Consider the following 22,111-nt stretch of genomic DNA (forward strand, 5'->3'; position numbering starts at 1 on the left):
GGAGAGGGAGAAAATGGAGGAGGAGGAGAGGGAGCAAAGAGAGAGGGAGGAAAAATATAAAAAGATGGAAATCACTGAGATTCATAAAAGATTGAGTGTATTAAAGCAAATAAATCAATCTCAACGCACCGAAGAGGAAATTAAAGAATTAACAACTCTTATGAAGATAATGGTTTCAAAAATAAGAACGTCAATGTCTTCAATTTCAGAGATTTAAACGAGAAAGTGGTGAAGAAGAAGAAGAAGAAGAAGGAAAAGATTATGTGATTGATGATGTTGGTGTCATTGACTTTAGTTAGTTTTTATTTGTAAATAAATGGAGGAGAGAGTGAAGGCATTCCTTAGGATTCTTTATGTTTTAAAAATAAAGATTGAAATGTATATGTTGAAAACCAAAAAGGTTTTGATACTCTGTCGGAATTTTTCTGATAAATAAATATGAGTTATTGTCTCAAATGTAAAAAGAAAACTAAATCTAAAAATATCTCTTATGTTAAAGCTAAAAATAATAGAGTTTATCAAAAAGGAATATGTCAAGTATGTGGCTCTAAAAAGTGCCAATTCATCTCTCCTAAAAGAGGAGGAGACATACAAAAGTTTCTGTCAGGAAGTAAATTTACAACAACTGGAATTCCAGGGGAATTACACCTTCCAGGGTATTCTTTCTGTGGTCCAGGAACAAACTTGGATAAAAGATTAGATGAGGCTGACAATCCTAAACCTTGGTCTAAACCTACAAATAGGGTTGACGAAGTGTGTATGAAGCATGATATTGCTTATGGGAAAACCACTACGTTGACTGAAAAACATAAAGCCGACAGCGAAATGTTGTATAATTTGTCTTTGATACAAAATCCAACGTTGAGAGAGAAAGTTGATAGGTTTATTGTGAGAAATTTGATAAATGCTAAATTGAAACTTGGTCTTGGTTATTCCTCAAAAAACTATTAGGCTCTAATGATGCCATCAAGACTGAGGAGCTTTTGGCTGAAGAATTACACAAACCTATAATCACAAAGTTTAAAAGAAGGAAGGTTTATTCTAAATACACTGACCACATATGGTCCGCTGATTTAATTGAATTGAATAATGACAGGGGATACAGGTATGCTTTAACCGTTATTGATTTGAGGAGTAGATTTGCCTGGGTTGTCCCTTTAAAAAATAAAAGGGGTGATACTTTAATGTTAGCCTTTAAGCTAATATTTGATCGGGATAAAAGGAAACCAAAGAAGTTATGGACTGATGAGGGAACAGAGTTCTATAACAAAATATTCATGAAATTTCTTAAGGGGAAGGGTATTAAATTATACAGCACCTTTAATGAAGGAAAGGCAGTTGTTATTGAGCGTTTTAATCGTACTTTAAAAGAGAAATTATATAAAAAATTCACACAACTCGGTTCTCAAAAATGGGTGTATTTAATTCAGGATATTGTAGATAATTACAATAATACAGTTCATTCATCAACACAATCAAAACCATCAGAAACATTTACAAAATCAGAATATGAAAAGGAGATTAATTTGAGAAAGCCCAAGTTTAAAGTTGGTGATATTGTAAGAATATACAAATGGAAAAGTCATTTTGAGAAAGGTTATACACAAAAATGGACTCGTGAATTATTTAAAATCATTGATGTAATGGATACAGTCCCTTGGACCTACAAATTATATGATTTAAATGGAGAAGAAATCTTGGGTTCATTTTACTCACAAGAATTACAAAAAACACAAGTAAGCAGATAATACCCTTGAAAATAATAAATAAATAAATAAAATGTAATGGGGATACGTTTTTAAATCTGTGAACCCCAAACACAGAATCCCACAACTTTTTAGTTGGGGCTTAACTTTTGTGTGTGTATAATGGGGATACGTTTTTAAATCTGTGAACCCCAAACACAGAATCCCACAACTTTTTAGTTGGGGCTTAACTTTTGTGTGTGTATAATGGGGATACGTTTTTAAATCTGTGAACCCCAAACACAGAATCCCACAACTTTTTAGTTGGGGCTTAACTTTTGTGTGTGTATAATGGGGATACGTTTTTAAATCTGTGAACCCCAAACACAGAATCCCACAACTTTTTAGTTGGGGCTTAACTTTTGTGTGTGTGTGTATGTGCGAGTGAGTCATAATAATATACAAACCCTAACCCAACCCCATCCCTAACCCAAACCCATCCCTAACCCAACCCATCCCTAACCCAACCCCATCCCTAACCCAACCCCATCCCCAACCCAACCCCATCCCTAACCCAACCCCATCCCTAACCCAACCCCATCCCTAACCCAACCCCATCCCCAACCCAACCCCATCCCTAACCCAACCCCATCCCTAACCCTCACATTCAAAATCCCAACCCTAACCCAATCCCATCCCTAACCCAACCCCAACCCTAACCCTCACATTCAAAATCCCAACCCTAACCCAACCCATCCCTAACCCAACCCCATCCCTAACCCAACCCCATCCCTAACCCAACCCCAACCCTAACCCTCACATTCAAAATCCCAACCCTAACCCAACCCCATCCCTAACCCTCACATTCAAAATCCCACCCAAACCCTAACATAATCTTTCTTTTCTTCTTTTTTAAATACGTATTTCTTCTTTTTTTTCCTCTTCCTCCAATTCTGTCTTTCAAGGCTTTTAAGTTTGAAGAAGTAGAAATGGGAAGAAAGAATTTTCCAGCATTTTCTTCCTCGAACTTTCTTGATATTGCTTAAATCAAGCGTCATTAAATAAAGAACATTGTTCATTGCTTTAGAATCCAAAGAGTCTCCAAGAGGAACCCCACAGGTAGAGTCTCCAAAATAAAACCAACTTTCCAAGTTCCCAAGGTATAACCACATTCCTGTTGAGCCTCCAAGATAGGTATCACATTCCGAGTCATCAAAACAAAACCCCCATTCCGAGTCTCCAAAACGAAACCAGTTTTCAAAGTCTCCAAGGTAAAACTCTTTTCCTAATTTTATGAAATTTAGTGAGTCTCCAAGGTAGGCTCCACAGTTAGAACCATCTAGGCAGACCTCATAATTTGTTTTTCCCAAATTTAGTGAGTCTCCAAGGTAGGCTCCACAGTTAGAACCATCTAGGCAGACCTCATAATTTGTTTTTCCCAAATTTAGTGAGTCTCCAAGGTAGTCTCCACAGTTAGAACCATCTAGGCAGACCTCATAATTAGTTTTTCCCAAATTTAGTGAGTCTCCAAGGTAGGCTCCACAGTTAGAACCATCTAGGCAAACCTCATAATTTGTTTTTCCCAAATTTAGTGAGTCTCCAAGGTAGGCTCCACAGTTAGAACCATCTAGGCAAACCTCATAATTTGTTTTTCCCAAATTTAGTGAGTCTCCAAGGTAGGCTCCACAGTTAGAACCATCTAGGCAGACCTCATAATTTGTTTTTCCCAAATTTAGTGAGTCTCCAAGGTATAACTCTTTGGCTGGGTCATCAAGGTAGAACTCGTTCAGTGGGTTTTGTTTTGATAACTCACAATAAGTATCATCATGGTAGAACTCTTTTTCAGGATTTTGTGGATCTCCAAGGTATAACTCTTTGGCTGGGTCATCAAGGTAGAACTCGTTCTGTGGGTCTTGGTTGTTCAAAAGATCTTCAAACAAAAAAATAACTTTATCCCAAGTTGTGTTAAAAGTAGAATTTTCATTTCGTAGCTCAGATACAATTTCCTCCATCGACAAGAGGTTCGAGTCCAGTTCATCAATCTGAAGGTTGAGCGCTACACAGGTAGTAGGACTCCAAGGAATAGCAAAGTTATCCCATTCCATTTCGGCATAGGAGTCCATTCTCAAGTGAAGCAGAAAGCGTGTTTGAAAAAGCCTGTGTGGTCGGTGCCTTTTATAAGAAGGGCTGGGTGTGTGTCATTTCCTGTGGAAATTCCCTGGGCGTGTCTTAACTGGAAATGATGTGATGGAAATTCCCTGAAAATGATGTTATGTATTACCTGGAAATGATACAATGCTGAAGAGTTTATAAAGTGGGTGGGACTTAGCAAAAGTGGGCGGAGCTTAGCAAAAGTGGGCGGGGTATAGCAAAAAGTGGGCGTGGCTTAACAAAAAGTGGGCGGGGCTTAGTAAAAGGTGGGCGTGGCTTACCAAAAAGTGGGCGGGGTTTTTCCAAAAAGTGGACGGAGCTTAACAAAAGGTGGGCAGAGCCTACCAAAAAGTGTGTGGCACTGGAGGCGCTCAAATAAGAACATTGAGGGAGGTTTACCATTTTATCTTAGCTCAGTTAAAATATCTTAATAAAGAACCAAACTCAATCATCTTTTTTGTTAATATATTAGATGGTGAAGAGAGTGGCAAGAGAATTAAATTATTTCCCACGCATAAACAAATATTTGTAGGGTCGTTGTTTGAGTGGGTTATATTCACCAGATGATATTAAGAGTAAAAGGTTAAAAGGTCCATAAGGTCAGAAGGATCACAGGTGTTTAAGTGGTCTAATGAATAAGGATAGCATGTCAAAAGGTTAGAAGGTTCGTAAAGAACAGGGTGAGAGAAATATAGGTGTTTAGGGTCAATGAGGGAGGGAAAGAATTAATATGGAAGTGAATGGGTCAAAGATTAATCTGCCAGATGATATGTAGAAGAAGGATGATAGGTCTATAAGAGAAAACAAATATTTGTAGTGTTTGAGTGGTCTAATGAACAACATTAAGGATAGGTACTACAGACAAAAGGTTCATAAAGATGAGGGTGGGAGAAATAGAGGTGTTTATGATTTTTGAAAAAGACAAGGGGGTAAATGACATTAGATAGGGATTTCCCATGTTAAACGGAGGTGTCCCAGAAGCAACATTATTACACTACTCATGTGGGAGACAAAAGAAAGACAATTGAGCGAGGGGTAAGGTCACAAGGGTGCACGTCAATAAGGCAATGCAAGGCGAAATGCGTACGGAGGGCGAAGTGAGAAAGCTCGTCCCTACCGTACGTCACCCCCCTGTCACCTACCCTACCCTTACCCCATAAGTACAAAAAATCTACCCATTTACAAATTCGTCACTACTGTCACGTCTTCCCCATATTTCCCCTATACCAAATTCGTCTCCACAATCCCTTTACTTCAAAATTTGCCATCACCAATTCATCATCAATCCTCATAAGGAGGGAGAGATGGAATTACGCACAATGTCACACCCACGTCATGATGCGTCTCACAATCCAAACATTTGCATCATAAAAAATTATCAAAACATGGCATGGTGTGGAGTACCTGTCACCTCAGGTGAGTGGATGCAGATGGTGCGAGGAGATCCTTCATCCTAACTATTTTCTAAATGACTTAAACACACTTTACACTACCCGGGGTCTTTCCCTGCCAATCCATTGGCCAACTTACACTATGGGTTCTAATAACCAATTCCCATTGGCCAAACTGTGGTGCTTCTCAATTTGGGGTCTCACTCCCCCGATTCATCTCCCGGTGCTCTCACACAATTTCTGGGCTGCGACGTCTAGCTCTCCCAACAGGTCTACCCACCTGCACACCTCCACCACTGTAGTTGCCACCCGAGCTTACCTAGCTCCTCACCCTAACCTAACTAACTGGGGACAGCCCCTCTCCTGGCTCTGTCACCCCATGGTGCCCTCTGGCACTGGGCTACCCGGGTCCGTCCTCCGGATCCTCGGGCCCCATCCACAACAACTACTACCGGCTCCCAGAGCCCACCTGCGGCCTCACCTGGCCGACATCCTTACAGTGGTGGAGCGCCCAAACAACTACACACACTAACAGGCTACACGCCCAGCCATTTCCACAACACTAATGCACCCATCCAAATACCATTCTGCCACCCGCACCACAGATGCCAATATCCAACCACAATTTACCTGTACCCTCTACCTAACACTTACACTACCCGCCCCGGGTATCCGTGATGGGGGTCCACTCTTCCCCCATTCACACCTTCGCACCATCCACTCCACTCCACAATTTCCACCATTCTCACTCCACGACCATCCATTCCAATACTCCATACCATTTATTCCATACAACCATTTATTCCACACACCTGTCCTCCATTCACCTGTCGTTGCACACCTGTGCAATCATACCTGGTGCCACCTGCACCCTCCTTTCTTCCTGGACCATTTGGTCAGCACAACACGCAATCACCACTACTCCCTCATACACTGCTCCATTCACCTGTTCAGTTGCACACCTGTGCAATCACACCTGTTCAATCACACCTGTCCAATCCTCACCTGTTCAATCTTCACACACACGGCATCATCTCAGCTAACCACTCCCCTCTTAAACTTGCGCTTCCCAGTCGTCCCTTTAAACTATTGCGCTCCCACGTCATTATAATCCACACTAATCTACCTGCGTCCCCACTACAGGTATCAGTCACTAACTAAACTTAACGTTACCTAATGTCATCTTCGCTAGATCCCTATCAATATCCTAACCCACCCGGGCTAGTTTCCACTGCCATACACCCCATAAGCTATTGCGCATTTGCCCCACCTGTGAGGGATGGTGGATTTGCCATCCCACCACATCGGGGGTCTCTCACTATCAATTTTGTTCGTCCAGATTCCAACCAATTCAAAAATTTTCCATTTACTGCCAATTCTACCCACTTTTCGAAATTTCGTATCAATTCACTATCACTTTCACCATCACCCGTCTACTTATTACATCCTCTCGGTGCGCCAATTCACATCTACAGCCCGGCTTCGTACAGCCGAGCAATGAACGCGGATTCTTTTGTGCCGGCGGCTGGATGCGTCCCGCATTCGGGGCAGGGGCGGGGGCTTACCCGGGCCGAGATCCCACGCACCACCTCGGCGTGGAGCCATCCAATGTCCTGATCTCGACCTGCCGGCACCTCTCAACTCAACGTGGTCGCCATGACGACCCTTCCTATTCAGCTGCCCGCTCTGCCTAGTGGAGCCCGGACGTGGCCGTTCCAAGCGAGGCACAGCGCGGATCGTGTACGGCGGTTCTTTCGAAACCGCCGTGGTTCGGATCCCCGCTGGTCCTCGCGGCACGCGAAGCTGCCCGACGCGCGCCGAGGGCCCGATTCGGCTATAAGTCGCCCTAACCGCTAAACCGGTTACCGTCGACGCTTCACCTGGACGCTTACATGCATACGCTACACCTTTCTTGCTCATACATGCAGCTGTTCCCATTCTCCTCGTACCTTTCCTTACACACTTCGGTACACTCATTCCGCTTGCCGACTTGGTCACACACCCGACCACCGAACATTTTGGCACACATTCGTTGGTCGCACACCTCACCAACACACCTCTTCGCGCCCCCTCCTCGGTCACCTCCTCTGTGACAATCACAGGTGTGCTCTCATTCGCACACCCAACCACGTGCCTCACCACCAACTCAAATGTGCCTTCCCACACACGCTCTACCATTCCAGGTGTGCATCCTTCCATTCCAGGTGTACATCCTCACTCACCTGTCATAACCAACTCACGCTCCGTTTCACTCTCACTACTCTCACCTCCATTCTTGACCGCACACTCACCCTTACTCTGGACAGCACACTCTTTCCTCATGCACCCGTCCGTTACACACCTTTCTCGCGCACACCCTCCCGTTACATCCTCTGTAACACTCACCACAGGCGTACACTTCCTTGTTACATCCTCTGTAACACTCACCACAGGTGTACACTCTCTCGTTACATCCTCTGTAACACTCACCACAGGTATACACTCTCTCGTTACTTCCTCCGTAACACTCACCACACCACGCTTCCATGTACCCCCTCGCACACGCGCTTCGACCAACTCACTCTTGATGGCACACTCACTCCTCGGCGTGCACTTTTTCCTCACACACCCCATGGTCGGACATTCTCGCACACCTCTTTTTTCGCACACCTGACCTGTCACACACTTCACCAACGGCCTTTCACGAACACCCGGATCCAAACCAATCCCCAAGCCGACTGAAGCTTTCCTCACATCATATACATTGCCACTCACCTACGTACTTCGTCTCCGCACCTCCTTTGCCACCTGCAAACTCTTTATTTGGTTAGTGAGCATCACATTATGAGTTGAGCACCGACCTTGCACATATTCCGCTATCTCCTCCTTTATTTCTCTCTTAGTTTCCCTCCGTCTCTTCTTAATTTCACTCACCTCTTCTTCCACTTCCTCTAATTTTTGTTTAACCTCTTTTATTTCTCGGTGCGTCTCCTCAAGTTCGTCCTCTAAGGCTACCTTAACCGTTTCGATGTGCGTCCTCACCTCTCGGTCCTTTGTCTCCATTATCTCTGTCACCTCGTCCACCCTCATTGTCAGTTCCTCACGTACCATCTGACATTGCCTCTGTGTCGCTATTAATTCGTTTTTAATTTCTTTTTGTGTCGCCTTTAACCCTCCTAGTACCGCAGTGTTCTTTTGAACCTGCTCCACTAGTTTCGTTTGTCCCTCTGTCAGCTGTTCCACCTCCTCCGTCAGATCTTCTATTCCCCCTTGTAACTTAGCCGTATTATTTCTCACCTCTTTCTCCATACGCATCTCCCCTCGCTTTACCTCCTCGCGTAGCCCCGAAACCTCCTCACTTACCCCTCGTCGTATTTCCTCCATCTATTTTGTAGATGCCACCCTCATCTGTCCCAATTCATCCCTCTGAGCATCCAGTTTGGTTTCTACCCCGATTTTCACCTCCTCTATTTGCTCTCCCATTTGTTTGATTTCCCTGGCAGATTGTTCCCCTATTTCCCGCAATTTGTCCTCCATCCTATTTTCTAACCCCATTAACCCATTTTTTACCCCCTCTAACTGATTCTCCTGGGCAGCCATTCTGTTTTCCACCCCCGTTAACCCATTCTTTACCTCTTTTATCCCGTTGTCTAACCCCTCAAAATTATTGTCTAACTTCTCACCGGTACCCCTCGCTTCGTCCCTCATTACCCCCATTTGGTTTCCCATTACCCCCATTTGGTTTCCCAACCGCTCACTATCAGCCCTCATTCCCACAATTTGGTCTCCCATTCGTTCCATAAGGGCCCTCATTTGCAACATAAAAAGGTTCGAATCCACCAGGGGCGCTGCCACGGTCGCGGCAAAATTTGGTGCCGCTTCACCCACGTGCGTGAGGACGCCACTTTGCGCGTCTGATACTTCCGCAACCACATTGCTATTTTTCTCCTCCTCCCTATCCTCCACATACATTTCCCCGAGGTCCTGGGTCGATTCCACCCTGTCTATCTCTCCCACCGACATCCGATCGCCTTGATTGTCCATGGCGCGATCTCAAAATTCGGGTTTTGCTTTATAAAACAAAATCAAATTTCGCCGTTATAATTTCGAGCGCGTGAAACGCGCTCCGGATCGAATTCCACTTCCCCAACACCAATTGTTACCCTAATGGTACAATTGGTGTTCCAAAATTTGGGCCTAATAAATTTAGTCCCAGGTCCGAATCCAACTCCTCGACACCAAATGTTACAGACGCGGCTTTTAAATGTTATATTGACCGAGCGGTGGTGTATTTAACCGCGTCCGAACAGTTACTCCCCGATTAAAACCCGATTCCACCCGACGTTGACCAGATCGCCCCACAGATATTCAATCGGGAAATCTCTAAAGCGACCGAAAGAGAATGAAAAAGAAGAAGAAGAAGAATACGGAGGAAGAACAGATTTTATTATACACACACAAGCAATGGATGGAAGAAGCAGTAACACAGCGAATCATTAACTTACACTATTCATTTTTACTTAGCCCCAAGACAAACGAGTAGGACAGGACGTTCACACTTACACAGGGGATATTGCAGGCAGGTAGGGCTTGAGATTGATTGCTTGAGAGGGAGGCAAGGTCGGGAGGCCGCAGTTCGCAATTCCTCGCGGTTTTGGCGGGAAACCCTCCGTCGTGTATCCACCGCGGTAGACGTCACGCGCTGGTTCGGCACACCTGCTCCTCTTCTTTGGGGTGGAGCCGTCTCCCTCCTTTCAGCGCGTCTCTCCAAAGCTGGTTTCCTTGCCGAGTACCTCTCCTCTTTGGCTTGGAGCGTTTCGCATCTCACCGCCTCTTGGTGCAGTCTCTTTGCTCATCTCCCAAGGCCATCTGGTAAAGCAGTCCCTTACAGTCGCTTTTATCACCTCGAGCGAAATCAAGCCGCCGACTCCGAGGGCACGCCTACCGGGTCACTCACCGCAGTGTTGATTGGCTGTTAGGGCTGGTTCACTCCTTCCCTCTTATGACGAGGTGGAGACACGCCTTTCTTCCCCAACCCTACCTCGTGGCCAATGGTGGTTTGAAGAAAACCGGCCAAAATGCGGAAGGCAATTGGAAGGGAGGTTTTGGGGAAATTGGAAGGGCCTACGCTTATTTTGTTTGATACAATGCAAAGTCAATCTAGTGGGAAAACACATATTTAGCCTACATGGAATAAGGAAATACACTATTTAAAAGATATATCGTGACCTGCGTGTAAGTTTCATGCAATTAACTAGGACGCCGACTGCGACCATTATTTACATTAACAGGGTGTTACCGTACTTTTGTAACGTTCACATTGTAACGTTTCCACATTCGTTACAATATTCTGGTTACTGGTCGTACGGACGCGGAACATCTACAGAACCTGGAGAGAGTTCTGAAGAAGATTTCGGACTCCGGCCTACGTTTGCATCGAGACAAGTGCAAGTTTATGGTGCCATCAGTCACATACCTGGGTCATACGATTGATGCCGAGGGTCTACACCTGACAGATGAGAAAGTCCGAGCTATCAAGGATGCTCCTTCTCCACGAGATGTGACCGAATTAAAGTCATACCTCGGTTTGCTTCAGTTCTATGGTCGTTACATCCCGAATGTGACCGACGTTTTGGGCCCCCTTTATCGGCTTTTGAGGAAAGGAGTCTCCTGGAGCTGGGGGTCTACTGAACAATCAGCATTCCAGACCTCTAAGGATCTGCTCAAATCGTCCAATGTTCTCGTTCATTTTGATCCAGAGAAGGATCTTGTGCTGACATGCGATGCCTGTCGGTATGGAGTGGGGAGTGTATTATCACACGTGATGCCTGATGGTACGAAAGACCGGTTGCATTTGCATCCAGAACGTTGTCCCCGGCAGAGAAAAACTATTCCCAACTTGACAAGGAAGGATTGGGAATCGTTTTCGGCGTCGGCAAATTTCGCCAGTACCTTCTTGGACATCATTTCACGATTCGCACTGATCACAAGCCGCTGATCAGTCTGTTTGGTCCAACTAAGGCGACATCTGACACACTACCGCCCAGGATCATCCGCTGGTCCCTGTTTCTCGCTGCTTATGACTACACCATATGTTATAAGCCCGGTTCGTCTATCACAAATGCAGATGCCATGAGTCGGTTACCCCTTCCAGAATCCGTTGATGATTCGCCTACACCAGGATCCATTATCGCACTGATGGATCATCTGGAAGATTGTGCTGTCGATTCCGGCCAGATCCGCACTCATACTCGACGAGACCCCGTTCTGTCCAGAACTGTCCAGGCTGTACAGCTTGGATGGCATTTGCTACCTGAGGGTGACCCAGATTTTGCGGCTTTTAAAGCACGTAAAAACGAACTCAGCGTGGAAAATGGTTGCCTACTCTGGGGATGTCGTGTCATGATCCCGAAAAAGCTGCATTCCAGGGTCATGGATGAAATCCATGACTGTCACCCCGGGATTGTGAAGATGAAGTCACTCGCCAGAAACTATGTGTGGTGGCCGAATCTTGATGCTGATATCGAACATCATGTTCGACATTGTTACCCCTGCCAGTGCACCCGGAATACACCTGCGAAAGCGCCACTGCATCCCTGGGAATGGCCCAGCGAACCATGGCATCGCCTACATCTCGATTATGCCGGGCCTATTAACGGCAGCATGATTCTAATAATTACGGACGCGCACACAAAATGGATTGATGCCTATGTGACGCGTGGTACTACGTCAGCCATTGTCATCGAAAGACTCAGACGCTGTTTCGCCACTCATGGTCTGCCCAGGATGATCGTGAGTGATAACGGTTCGTGTTTTTCCAGTACCGAGTTTGCCAAGTTCACACGTCGGAACGGCATCAAACATAAGTTTGTCAGCCCACATCACCAGGCTTCAAATGGCTTGGTCGAACGATCCATGGAAATCATCAAATCCGGATTGCAGAAACTTCAGGAGGGAACCCTGGAAACAAAGCTGTCTCGTCTCCTGTTCAAATACCGCATCACGCCACAATCAACAACCGGTGCAGCTCCGTCTGAGTTATTGATGAAACGACACTTGAGATCGACACTTGACAATCTCAAACCAGACATATCATCAAATGTTTATCAGAGCCAGCTTAATCAAAAGATGGTGCATGATAAGACGTCCAACAGTCGATGTATCAACATTGGAGATCCAGTGTTTGCCCGAAATTTTGGTGCAGGTGCGACGTGGCTACCGGGGGACATCATCGAGAAGCCAGGTCCACTGTCCAGTGTGATTCGCCTGCAGGGCGGCCGCGAAATTCGTCGACATCAGGACCACATAACCTACCGTCACTGTGAGTCGATGGAGCCTGTAGCATCGTCACAGTCAGGACAACAGTTCGACCCGCCACTGCCGGAGATCGTCGTGGCCGCTCCAGCCGGCTCGGATGCCCCGAAAACCTCTGCAAACGCTACACCCTCCGTGGAGACCAAAGGAATCACCTCGGACTCTGTATCCACTGGTACACCGCGACCCAAAGGAATCACCTCGGACTCTGTATCCACTGGTACACCGCGACGCTCAATGCGTGAGAGAAAAGCACCCGACCGGTTGAATCTTTGAAGATGTTTTTTTTCACGTTGACACATGTTCTATTTTCACGTATTTTCATTATTCTCATAACCGTTTGCACACATATTTTCACATGTTTTGGAAATGTTGCTTTTGAAATGTCAATTCTGGAAATCTAGCACGTATTGCTCTTGGTAATTTTGGACTTAAAGGGGAGGATGTCATGTATGCAGTGCAAATGTTCACCGTTGTATCCCTACACCGGGACCGGGTTGTATCCCTACGCCAGAGCTCGGATGGCGCTGCTGTGAATCGGGCCTTGAACGGCAGAGTGAATAAACGCGTACGACAATTGATCGTAGTTTGTCGAGATACTTTACAAGTCAAAAGTCAAAAGTCAAAAGCAAACCATCCAGCTGAACCCTCCCTAAAAGTACTTTGGCAGTCCTGATGCTCCATAAAGAGTCCATTGATGATGATGATGTTTCCGGTGTCCTTGGTCACAACCACAGTTCAACATTGTATTTTATTTTCACAGCAGTAGCAGCAAAAAGCTTCATAATATTAACTTTGAAACAGTTGCAAACCAACGAGCTGCAGAGCATGAAACATTCTTGAATGGCTTCTTTCTCATCTCAATATGACCAATTCAACTGCAATTTGTAACCTGTAGGTTAGGGTGGTCCAAAAATTTGAGGATTGGATTTTCATTTCTCCACAAGCCTGCCCCTGTTCCTATTGAAGAAAGTAGTTTGTGGTGAAAACTTGAGCTTGATTGGACAATATTTAGAGGTTGCTCAAAATATTGACAAATTTTAATGAATAAAACCTCCAAATTCCTCCATTGACCTCCAAATTGACCTCCAAAGCTGCTTCAATGAGGATACATGCTCCGTTTCTCAGCCCTGTGTTGGATGCAGTGGTGTCAAACGCTACGCCTTTCACCAACTGTTTGACATTCCACTCCTCAATAAGTTGTATGCATGCATTTGCTTGTGCTACACCAGTGCTTTGGGGAATTTTTGGGACTCCAAGCAACTTCTCAGTATTCATACCAGTTACAAGTATCGCTACCTGATCAACAGATTCTTTGTGATTGCCAGTATAATCAGGGAGCAGTTTCCCACCCCAGTGTAGTAGGAGTGGGCTATTACATGAGAAATTTGCCTTTTCTTCAGTGGCCATTATTTCCCTTCCACGAATTCGAGCACGACGAATTCCACTGTGTGACAGAGAAATGTCTTCAATGGTATGACCAAGAGATTGTGCAAAAGCACTGGCCACAAACATAGCACGCCGATCTGAGAGATTTACTCTGTCCAGAGTTGCCACCATTGCTGGAGTGATCACCTTGATGGGAGCCTTTTTCGCCTGTTTGGCAGAAGATTTGTTGGAGTCTTCCCGTTCAGGCTGGAGTTCCCCAAGGCAGTGTGCTGGGCCCTGTGCTTTTTCTGGTCTTTATCAATGATCTCTCCGACTCTCTGGAAAATCCTCTGTATCTCTTTGCTGATGACTCCACTCTCTGCCGCTCCATTCCTCTTCCCTCAGATCGGCAGTCTGCAGCCTCCTCACTCTCTGAAGACCTGGACAAAATCACAGACTGGTCAAACATGTGGAACATGTCTTACAATCCTGACAAATCTCACACTCTTACTATGTCTCTCCGAAAAGCTCGACTGGACAACCCTGCCATCTACTTTCTCAACAATCCTCTCCAAGAAGTTCTGTCGCTCAAGCTTTTGGGTCTCACCATCTGCCATGATCTTTCTTGGGAAAACCACATTTCCAAGCTGGCCTCCAAAGCCAGTCACCGACTGGGCATCCTCCGTCGTGCGAAGTCCTTCCTAGGCACACCTGAGCTCCTCACCACATACAAGGCTTTCATCCGCAGCTCAATGGAATACTGTTCTCCCCTATGGGCTGGTGCTCCTGCCTCACACCTGGCTCGGCTTCACGCTGTTGAATCCAAAGCTTTCAGAATCATTGGAATCTCCCGCGATGAAGCTATCTCTGAGGGCCTTTCACTCACTCACCGCAGGCAGGTAGGTGGTCTTTCTGTCTTCTACCGACTCCTCTCCGGCCTTGCTCCCCCAGCTCTCTCTGTGCTCTGTCCCCCAAATATTCCTACAGGTCGCACAAGATCTGCCAGCCACCCTCTGATGGTTAAACTGCCGAAATCTCGGCTCTCTGCTCACCTTCACTCTTTCATTCCTCTTTTCTCCCGCCTCTGGAACAAACTCCCTCACTCTCTTCAATCCCACTCCTCCCTCCAGGTCTTTAAAACAGCTGTTTACCACCATCTCTTATCTTCCCCCACCCAAAACCTTGATCTTTTCTACCCCCGCTAATTCACCCCAGATCCCCTTTTTTTGAAATACCGACTTCTTTCCTGGAGGTCCGAGCTGTGTCCATGTGTTTTTTTTTTCGTTTGGTTTTTTTACTCCGTGTTTTTTTTACCTCCCTCGTCCCCCCACCGCCCTTCCCACGCCTCCTCCCCTCAAGCCCTCTCCCTCCCACAGATCTCCCGATGTCCCTGCTCTCAAATGTTGTACCTGTGTGCTTCCCCATCTCCCCATCTGGTCTCCCGCTCCCTTTATTTTGTCTTATGTGTCCGTTTGTTTATTTGTCATTAATGTTGGCTCTTACACGAGCCTCGATGTTGTATACAAAAAAGAAAGAAAAAAAAAGGACATTGCTCTCACGCTATGACGCGCATAGAGCTGCCAATGAAGTTTCATTGGCTATGGGCACAACGCAGGACGCGTGGCCACTCGAACACAGGATACTCGAATAGCTATTTTCCCAGAGCTGGTACTCATTTTCCTCACCTCAGAAGGATGTCAGGCTGTGTCCATCCACCTGGTGTTATGTACAGCACAACAGGGGCTCAAATTCAGGACCCCAATATTTTAAGCCAGTTGCCTTAACCAGTAAGCGAACACCAAGATTTATAAATCAATGACAGCATGTAATAATAGCATTTGCTTATTTGTTGTTTCATATCTTTTGACCTGCAGATTACCAAATCTGGTGTTGATAACGTCAGCGTCGTGCTCTAAATCTTCACACCAGAAACTTGTGCATTTTCACTTGGTGGAGGAACATGGCCGTGTTATAGTTACACTGTCCTGGATTTGAGTTATGTTGTCAACAGTTGCTGTGTCATGACAAATTATAGTTTTATTCACAAAAGTTTCTAAACATCTGTTCAACTATTTCTCTGTGTTTCTGATTTCTGTAGAAAGAAGTTTGTTGCATCAATCAATAATGTATGTTGAAGTTTGTAAAGTTTATGGCATGAGCAAAGAACCATTTCTTGGGCAGTTGGGTTAATTCACCCACAGTTGGGATGTTTCAGTACAACTTGTACAATCCTGATAGTTGTGCTATGTCATACATATTTACAGAGAATTAAGTCATCCCACAACCCTGAATCACGAGCTATGAAGTTTTATTTTAATCCATCTAAAACCTTTTGACACACACCCCTTGTACAACCACCAGTTATCAACTCATTCCATCAAGAGTCCACAAAAGCCAAATAAACCCACAAACCCACAAAGACACTTCTTGAATTATGTTTTGAATATCCTGATCATTTGAGTTTAAAAATTGATTTCTGTTTTAAGAGGTATTTACTTGTGCTGTTCTACAAGTATAAATGTTTCTCATGAAGTTTTGCTTGCTATAAGTATATGAAATATCACAGTGTAAACAGTCATTATGTATTAAAACACCTCTGAAAATTGTGTTGTCATTACCTACTTTATCACCTTGGTGAAACCAAGGGGAAAGGTGAAAACCAAGGGGAAAGGTGAAAACCTCCACAGAAATGAATGTTATAAGTGTCCATGAACATCCTATGTCCAAAAACGTGGCAGAACTGATTCCACAATCAGATTCAAAATATTCAACTAACGAGATACTCACAATTTAGCTTTCACGAGCCTCGATTCAGTATACAAAAAAAAAAGAAGAAGTTCAGGACGTATCTACTGTAGTACAATGAATGAGATGTATATATCCATATATACACGTACACACATCAGAAAAAACATTTTATAAAAATAAAAAAGCATAGAATATTCCTACAGGTCACACAAGACCTGCCAGCAACCCTCTTCTGGTGAAACTGCCAAAATCAAGACTCTCTGCTCACCTTCACTCTTTCATTCCTCTTTTCTCCCACCTCTGGAACAAACTCCCTCACTCTCTTCAATCCCACTCCTCCCTCCAGGTCTCTAAAATAGCTGTTCACCACCATCTCTTATCTTCCCCCATCCAAAACCTTGATCTTTTCCACCCCCGTTAATTCACCCCAGATCCACTTTTTTGAAATACCGACTTCTTTCCTGGAAGTCCGAGCAGTGTGCATGTGATTTATACCTCTCCCACCACCCCCTTCCCATGCCTCTTCCCCCCAAGCTCTCTCCCTCCCACAGATCTCCCAAAGTCCCTTTTCTCTACCGTTGTTGTGCTTGTGTGCTTCCCTCTCTATCCCCATCTTGTCGCCCACTCCCTTTATCATATGTTTTTTTGTGTCTGTTTATGTTTTTTGTGATTAATGTGAGCTCTTACACAAGCCTCGATCTTATATACAAAAAAGAAAAGAAAAAGGAATGAATGACAACGGAATGACAAGGTAGGAATAACACCAAAACCCTTTTACGGATTGCTTTCACTATCTTTTGACATTTTGTTATACAGGGTGAGCCAGGAATATGGTCATTTTTAACACTCGTGTAAAGGTAATAAAAAGTTGTATTTCAAAACAAATTTTTACAAGAAAGTGAAGTACATAACATGCCATTTATTTGTGGAAAAGAACATCGTGGAGATGCGCGCCATTTCATCTGACACATTCCTCCAATCTTGGACGCCAATTATTCATGACGTCGTGCAACATGGCCAAGCATTCCCTCACAACAATTATTGTGGGCAATCTCATCATTTTGGCTTAATTCCTGGACAGTTTGAATTTTATGGGGATAAAAGTTTAAATCCTTATGCAATATGCGGCGTAGTGACGTGTGAGAAATTCTTAAGGCTAATGCATGCTTTCGGCTGGAGCGATGCGGACTTCTCAAAACTGACTCCCTTACACGCTCAATGTTTTGTGCCATTCTTACCGATTTGGGTGCTCCCAGCGGTTTCTCTTTTAAAGTTGAACCGGTCCTCTCAAACTTCTGATCACATAACTTGATAGCACGAACAGACGGCACATTTCCATGATGTTGAATATTGAAATGAAGTTTGAATTGACGTTGTGCAGCAGTTGCACTATCATTATTCTTGCAAAAATCTTTGATAGCGAAAGCGCATTCTTCACCTGACCAGTTCCACATGGTTACTCAAGTGTTCTGCCTGCAAAAAATAAAACTAAATCAGTAAAAAAAAAAAAAAATGCATGTTATGTACTTCAATATCATGAATGAATCTATTTTGAAATACAATTTTTTATTTCCTTCACACGAATTTCAAAAATGACCATATTTCTGGCTCACCCTGTACATGGCAATAGTAAGAATTGTATGAATATGTCTATGTTAGATGTAGTTGTACATTTGTAGTTTGGTGGGTGTAATTGTATATTATTAGGCTGTACTCGCAAAGCGGAAAGCAGGGTTAAGTAAGTGGGTGCGTGCGTGCGGACGTAAATTCAACCTATGACGTCATACTTATCATTTAAAAAAATCTACAGGAGGTGCTCCGATGGTGAAAATTTCGTGTCCATCGGACCAACACTTGCAGAGAAAAAATATTCATACTCATCAGATCAAGAGTAGAGGCCGAGATGGTGGCCGTGCCACACGACATATGACATCATAATTATCAATAAATATTCTACAGGACAAGGTGCTCCTATGGTGAAAATTTTTGTGTCAATCAGACAAACAGTGGCAGAGAGAAACAAATTCATACTGATCGAGTCAAGCGTTGTATTTGTATTATGACATCATCATTGACATTTTATTCCCCATGGAGAGTTCTTTACAATGAGCCATGTTTAATTTTTTTCCATGAAGTGGTTTCGGAGATATAGAGGTGCAACCTTATTCGGTTTTTCCAAGATGATGCCTTATCATGTGACCTGTGATGTCATAATTATCATTACAAAAATATACAGGAGGAGGCACTTCTATGGTGCAAAATTTCGTGTCAATCAGACCACGCTTGCCAAGAAAATGAATTTTTAAAATGCAGACATGTACGACATACGTATATAGTATGTATGTACACACGCAAGCAACAGATAACTTAATCCCACTTTTCACTTCGTGAGCGCAGGGTAATGAGTCCAATGATCGAACTCGGCGGTACTATTTTAGCTATTTTTACTATTTTGGCTCTTACACGAGCCTCAATCTTGTATACGAAAAAAACAAACCCTTGTGGACGGAGTAGAGGGTGGTGTATATATGGAGGATAGGACCAGAATTTTGTCCGTTGATCAATGGATGTATTTGGAGTGAAGGTGCGAGTGCTTTACTTTTGCCATGTGTCGTCATGGCTTGCAAACGAACAACCAAGCAGCTTGTAGAGCACTCGCCAAGTGACTTAAGCAATCAAGCAGTGGCCCCTTAAGTGGACCCCAGACCCCACACCTTGATGGCTTCGTGATCGTTGCATCCAGCCGAGTATGCACCCTGTTCCCTTCATTTCTGGAAATCCCCTTTCAAAAAATCCTAGATCCGCCCCTGCAGTAGATCCTGGAACCACCCCCACCCCTTCTAGATCCGCCCCATTATGTATAGATTCGTCGGGCGTCGCAAGCGGGTGAATGGCAGTAAAAAAAAAAAAATCTGGCATTATTCCATGGACAGGTAGCTCTCCTTCCGCAGACTGATAGTGGTCTGTAGCTCTCCTTCCGCAGACCGCCATCGATTTACGGACCAGCAGTTAAGAATCTCTAGTACAGAGCAACGCATTTTATGATTTATTCGAGCAAAAAGGTGGGGGTGGTGCCCTCTCTCTTCACCCTCTCCCAACACCCCTGGCAGATGGTTACAGGAGATTTTAGACACGTTTCCTTCACTTAATCACCCGCTATCTACTACAAGCACCATCCTCCATATGGTACACAATCAAACAGACAATCCTTAAGCTGACATGTCCCTACTCATTATATAGAGATTGGCTACCTACTCGCATATGGACCATGCTACTCTATACAGTTCTATCTGGTTCAAGGTAATCTCTAACACTCCCCTCCCCCCCATAAACATAACAATATGTTGACGCCTCCCTCCCCCAAGTCAAATAAGTGGGGGGTCATGTCCTCCACATCTCCCACCCATCCTACACTGTCATGCGAACGTGACATCATTGCTTTGGTGCAATTTCTTTAGCTTTTTTGAACTGTATTAATTTTTTTTTAATCTGATTTTTAAAAAATGCTTATAATACAGGTGAAATACCCAAGAGAGAGAGCATCGCTTCCTTCAGTTGGAATCATTATAATTGCTTCAGCCATTATTGTGCTGGGCACAGTGATATTTATCAACAAACGCCGATTTTGCGATCTCCCCATCTGGTACTTTCACGATGTATTTTTGGTGTATTTTAATTGTTGTTAGTTATGAAAACGTTGAAGAATAAAAGATATGGCTTTTAAATGCTTATGACTTCACTTTATAGTAGCTTTTAAGCTTATTACTTTGTGGGCTACACATTTGAATGGGGGGGGGGGGGGAGAGGGAATTTTTTCCCCTTACCATCCCGACATATGGAGTACGATTGTACTCCATGATAAAAACGAAAAACATGGTCTGTCCATCTGTCCATGAATCAGTGTGTCTATATTTCTCATAATTACGTCCTGTTTGAACATCAGTTGCACCCTGACTATGAAAGGTTATTTAGTTTGACAATTTACATGTGGTTTACCAATTATGAGGAGATCCTCAGTTTTCCATTGATGCCTTTCATGCATCATTGCTGTCACACATGACCGAGTACATGTTCATTGAAAATGACAAGTTCAAATCGCATTTTTACAAGTTTAGCTAATTGTTGCAAGACAGTTTTAAATGGACGCATTACTTGTCGACTGCCAAGTTGATTATGTGAAATTGTTAAGCTGGTCTGGTAATCGTCGGTTGCATCATCCTTTGTTTAAGATGGGTATTTAAGATGGGCCTACAGTGTATGGGTTTAGAGACAGTCTGAGTCATTGAAAAGATGGTTCAACTTACAACTGAACAGCGGACCTTCGTGGTTACAACCTTTCACCAAACCGGAAGTTTGCAGCGAACTCGTGATGCGTTCAGAGAACGTTTCCCAGAACAGGAGCCTCCAGCAGCCAAAACCATCTGGGCGAATGTTAGAAAATACCAAGAGCATGGCACTAGCCTCAACCGCAACAAGGAGAATTCTGGTACGAGGCGCACTGGGCGATTGGAAATGAACATTGCAGCAGTAAGGCAGCAAGTTTTGGAGCATCCTCGGGATACCAGCGCAAGACGAAATGGGACGGGATTGCCTCCGGCAACATTCAACCGGATCACAAGACTGGACCTCCACCAACATCCATATCGGATTCACATCCGGCATCAACTTACGCCAGGGGATTTTGACAGGAGGCTGGTGCTTGCCAGATGGTTGATAGCACGTTGCGAAGCAGATGTCAATTTCCTGCGGTATCTCGTTATATGGCGACGAAGCTGCTTTCGCCATGGACGGCAAGGTCAATACCCATAATGTTCTTGAATATGCACCGACAGGACAACCCCCGGAATTTAATTTTGACACCAACATGAATCGACAAAAGTGGACTTTGGTTGGGACTTTGTGGAAGTGGTCAGGTGATCAGACCATTTTTCTTTCAAAGGAATGTCAATGGTAACAGGTATCTGCAGATGATCAATGATGAAGTTTTACTGCAGCTGGAGGAGAACTTTGAGCGACAGGTTTGTGGTGTCTTCAGATATCTCTAGTGGGGCCAAGACTGTGCCCCAGCACATCGTCTTATCGCTGTCCGAGATCGACTGAGGGAACTCTTTGGAGACCGAGTCATCGCCCTCAACCATGCAGTGGAATGGCCGCCAAGATCACCTGACCTCACACCATGTGATTATTTCCTTTGGGGACATTTAAAGAACTAGAACGCCACTCAGTAGAGCGCATACTCCCGCCGTGGGTTTAGTTGGAATAATACGTTTTGTTTAACATCCCCTCTCCCCAAAACAATAAATGAAAAAGAAAGTAAGCCCAAACTGTCAGAGAATATATTTTGATATATCTCGGAATTAGAGGAGAAAAACATCATTTAAGAATAAGAATAAAAGCTTTAATACAGTAAAACAGAAAAAATAATTCCCAAAAATTTTTCCAAAAAAAATTCCTGGATCCGGAATAATATCCTGA

The 22,111-nt window shown here is 44.3% G+C and overlaps 1 long non-coding RNA gene across 1 annotated transcript in view; it reads left to right on the plus strand.

The window, feature by feature from the left end:
- LOC144892506 (uncharacterized) overlaps positions 1–16,485 on the plus strand; it is a 52,201-nt gene extending 35,716 nt beyond the window's left edge. The window contains exon 3 of the long non-coding RNA XR_013623708.1: positions 15,763–16,485. This is a non-coding gene — a long non-coding RNA (uncharacterized LOC144892506). The remainder of the gene's footprint in view (positions 1–15,762) is intronic.
- The last annotated feature ends 5,626 nt before the right edge of the window (positions 16,486–22,111 follow it).

The sequence above is a fragment of the Myxine glutinosa genome, chromosome 6 (assembly GCF_964187855.1).
Source record: "Myxine glutinosa chromosome 6, kmMyxGlut1.1, whole genome shotgun sequence".
Lineage (NCBI taxonomy): Eukaryota > Metazoa > Chordata > Myxini > Myxiniformes > Myxinidae > Myxine > Myxine glutinosa.